The sequence below is a fragment of the Penaeus chinensis genome, chromosome 25 (assembly GCF_019202785.1).
Source record: "Penaeus chinensis breed Huanghai No. 1 chromosome 25, ASM1920278v2, whole genome shotgun sequence".
NCBI classification, from domain to species: domain Eukaryota; kingdom Metazoa; phylum Arthropoda; class Malacostraca; order Decapoda; family Penaeidae; genus Penaeus; species Penaeus chinensis.
In genome coordinates this window covers 3,681,847-3,686,846 of record NC_061843.1, presented here as the reverse complement: position 1 = coordinate 3,686,846, position 5,000 = coordinate 3,681,847, and positions in this window count along the sequence as shown.

The window sequence follows — 5,000 nt, the reverse complement described above, 5'->3', positions numbered from 1 at the left end:
TAATGATAATGATAATGATAATGATAATGATAATGATAATGATAATGATAATGATAATGATAATGATAATGATAATGATAATGATAATGATAATGATAATGATAATGATAATGATAATGATAATGATAATGATAATGATAATGATAATGATAATGATAATGATAATGATAATGATAATGATAATGATAATGATAATGATAATGATAATGATAATGATAATGATAATGATAATGATAATGATAATGATAATGATAATGATAATGATAATGATAATGATAATGATAATGATAATGATAATGATAATGATAATGATAATGATAATGATAATGATAATGATAATGATAATGATAATGATAATGATAATGATAATGATAATGATAATGATAATGATAATGATAATGATAATGATAATGATAATGATAATGATAATGATAATGATAATGATAATGATAATGATAATGATAATGATAATGATAATGATAATGATAATGATAATGATAATGATAATGATAATGATAATGATAATGATAATGATAATGATAATGATAATGATAATGATAATGATAATGATAATGATAATGATAATGATAATGATAATGATAATGATAATGATAATGATAATGATAATGATAATGATAATGATAATGATAATGATAATGATAATGATAATGATAATGATAATGATAATGATAATGATAATGATAATGATAATGATAATGATAATGATAATGATAATGATAATGATAATGATAATGATAATGATAATGATAATGATAATGATAATGATAATGATAATGATAATGATAATGATAATGATAATGATAATGATAATGATAATGATAATGATAATGATAATGATAATGATAATGATAATGATAATGATAATGATAATGATAATGATAATGATAATGATAATGATAATGATAATGATAATGATAATGATAATGATAATGATAATGATAATGATAATGATAATGATAATGATAATGATAATGATAATGATAATGATAATGATAATGATAATGATAATGATAATGATAATGATAATGATAATGATAATGATAATGATAATGATAATGATAATGATAATGATAATGATAATGATAATGATAATGATAATGATAATGATAATGATAATGATAATGATAATGATAATGATAATGATAATGATAATGATAATGATAATGATAATGATAATGATAATGATAATGATAATGATAATGATAATGATAATGATAATGATAATGATAATGATAATGATAATGATAATGATAATGATAATGATAATGATAATGATAATGATAATGATAATGATAATGATAATGATAATGATAATGATAATGATAATGATAATGATAATGATAATGATAATGACAATGATAATAAAAATAATAATAATAATAATAATAATAATAATAGTAATATAATAAAGATAATGATAATATAATAATAATAATAATAATAATAATAATAATAATAATAATAATAATAATAATAATAATAATAATAATAATAATAATAATATAATATAGAATAAGATGGGGATCATCATCATCATTAAATGCAGATTACTCAGAAAATACAGCATAAATTAGCTATGATAATTTAACGAAGATATTGTGATTTAACAGATGTCAAGGATCCCACTGTAAAAAAATATATATATAAAATAAAAATAATCGAATCAAATAGATATGACATTTCCTACAAGAAATAGGTAGTTTTTTTGTTGTTTGTATAGATAATAAAAATTACAGTTTGTCAAATTCATTCCATAATTAAATATAGTATATAATTAGTTCTTTATCACAATATCGTTTCAAAAGATTGAAAAATTAGTAGGAAAGATTTTGATGTGAGTATTTTGAAAATCATTTCGACCGATATTTCAATCTATTTATTTGTAAAATACAAATTCGAGTGGAGATTGTCTGTTTCGCCGATCTATCAGGAATCAGTTTCCGTTTTATCTATCTTATCAAAATAGCGATTAATTAAAATATTGATTAAACAAAATCAAAATAGTCAAAATATCAATATATCTATCTTATCAAAAAAATATATAATACACACACACACACACGCATATATATATATATATATATATATATATATATATATATATATATATATATATATATATATATATATATATATATTCATGTATATTGTTTTCTCTTCCTTAATTATATATGATCGGTATTTCATTAAAGAAAAAAGAAAACGATATGCTATTTCAGGATTAAAGAAATATGATATAACATATATATATATATATATATATATATATATATATATATATATATATACCGGTATTTGATTAATTTAAAAAAAGAATTAGAAATTATAAATGAAATAAAAAATGTGTCAAAAAATGGATGTTATTTTATATTTCTACGTCTACTTTATCATATCTGTTTTTTTTTTGTTTTTGTTTTTTTTTCTCTACATACTAACTTTTAGTATGTAAAGTTACTTACTTATTAATTAAGTTATCTGCTTATTCGTTAACGTATATATTTAGTAAATCATGTTATTGAACGCTCCTCTTGAAGAACGTTACGAGAAGGTTAAGTTCACTGAAATTAAAAACGATATTAAAGTTATTTTTGTTACAGTATTCAATAATATACATATCCGTGCGTGTGCGTGTGCGTGTGCGTGTGCGTGTGCGTGTGCGTGTGCGTGTGCGTGTGCGTGTGCGCGTGCGCTTGCGTGTGACGTGTGCGTGTGCGTGTGCGTGTGTGTGTGTGCGTGTACGTGTATGTGCGTGCGCGCGCATCCTATATCACAGTTAAGTATTAAGAATTTCACCTCTCCTAACATACTGTAATACTGCATTGTACTGATGCCTCCATGTAAGCGAAAACAAATTTCCAGCAAATACAAAAAAGTTGATCGGAAACACCACGTATCAAAACGAACCGAAGTTGGTACATATGGCGATATGCTAATTACTTACTACTTATCTAAGTTACACTCGTAGATTCTTAGCGAGGAGAACCTTGCAATAGAGGAAAATATAAAGGGATATCAAACAGCAACAGCAGACGTGGGAAATTCGTTGGAAGGAAAAGTAATAAAGCTGACATCTCACCCGGCGGAATAGGAAATCACGACTGACATCCGGAAGATTGCGTCATCGGAATTGGTGAACTGAAAACGGAAACAAAAATCTAAAAAATCGTGAAAATGTTCATATTCTTATGATTATTTTCGTTACATAACGATGATTTTTTATTACGGGTTTTTAAGGTCTAATAAAAAAAAAGTCTTAATTGGATATCGATATGTTTCGTTTTTTCTTTCTTTCTTTCTTTCTTCTTATTTTTTCTTTATTTATTTATTTTGTTTTCCTGTTTTATTTATTTCTTTATTATTTCTTTCTTTATTTTTTCTTTCTTTCTTTAAATAGCAACGATGATTAGTCATTATATGGCCCCTAAAATACCATTAAATTAAAGCGTATTGAGACCTAGGAATATATAACACAAGACATAATCAAAGAGAAGAGAAGAAGAAGAAAAGAAGAATAAGAAGAAAAAGAAGAAAAAGAAGAAAAAGAAGAAAAAGAAAAAGAGAAGAAAAGGAAGAAAGAAAAATTAAGAAGAAGAAGAAAAACAAGAAAAACAAGACCAAGAACAAGAAAAGAAGAAGGAAAAGAAGAAAAAGAAGAAAAAGAAGAAGAAGAAGAAGAAGAAGAAAATGAAGAAGAAGAAGAAGAAGAAGAAGAAGAAGAAGAAGAAGAAGAAGAAGAAGAAGAAGAAGAAGAAGAAGAAAAGGAAGAAGAAAAAGAAGAAAAAAGAAGAAAAAAAGGTAAAAAAATAAGAAGAAAAGAAGAAAAAAAATAAGAAGAAAAGAAGAAGAAAAAGAAGAAGAAAGAAAAAGGAAGAAGAAAAGAAAGAAGAAAAAGAAGAAGACAAATAAGAAGAAAAGAAGAAAATGATGAAGAAAAAGAAGAAGAGAAAGAAGAAGAAAAAGAAGAAGAAAAGAAGAAGAAAAAGAAGAAGAAAGAAGAAGAAAGAAGAAGAAAAAGAAGAAGAAAAGAAGAAGAAAAAGAAGAAGAAAGAAGAAGAAAGAAGAAGAAGAAAGAAGAAGAAAGAAGAAGAAAAGAAGAAGAAAGAAGAAGAAAGAAGAAGAAGAAAAGAAGAAGAAAAAGAAGAAGAAAGAAGAAGAAAGAAGAAGAAAAAGAAGAAGAAAAAGAAGAAGAAGAAAAGAAGAAGAAAAGAAGAAGAAAAGAAGAAGAAAGAAGAAGAAAGAAGAAGAAAGAAGAAGAAAAAGAAGAAGAAAGAAGAAGAAAGAAGAAGAAAAAGAAGAAGAAAAGAAGAAGAAAAAGAAGAAGAAAGAAGAAGAAAGAAGAAGAAAAAGAAGAAGAAAGAAGAAGAAAGAAGAAGAAAAAGAAGAAGAAAGAAGAAGAAAAAGAAGAAGAAAGAAGAAGAAAGAAGAAGAAAAAGAAGAAAAGAAGAAGAAAAGAAGAAGAAAGAAGAAGAAAGAAGAAGAAAAAGAAGAAAAAGAAGAAGAAAGAAGAAGAAAAAGAAGAAGAAAGATGAAAAAGAAGAAAAAGAAGAAGAAAGATGAAAAAGAAGAAAAGAAGAAGAAAAAGAAGAAGAAAAGAAGAAGAAAAAGAAGAAGAAAGAAGAAGAAAAAGAAGAAAAGAAGAAGAATAGAAGAAGAAAAAAAGAAGAAGAAAAGAAGAAGAAAGATGAAAAAGAAGAAAAAGAAGAAGAAAAAGAAGAAGAGAAAGAAGAAGAAAAAGAAGAAGAAAAGAAGAAGAAAAAGAAGAAGAAAGAAGAAGAAAGAAGAAGAAAAAGAAGAAAAGAAGAAGAATAGAAGAAGAAAAAAGAAGAAGAAAAGAAGAAGAAAGATGAAAAAGAAGAAAAAGAAGAAGAAAAAGAAGAAGAGAAAGAAGAAGAAAAAGAAGAAGAAAAGAAGAAGAAAAAGAAGAAGAAAGAAGAAGAAAAAGAAGAAAAGAAGAAGAATAGAAGAAGAAAAAAAGAAGA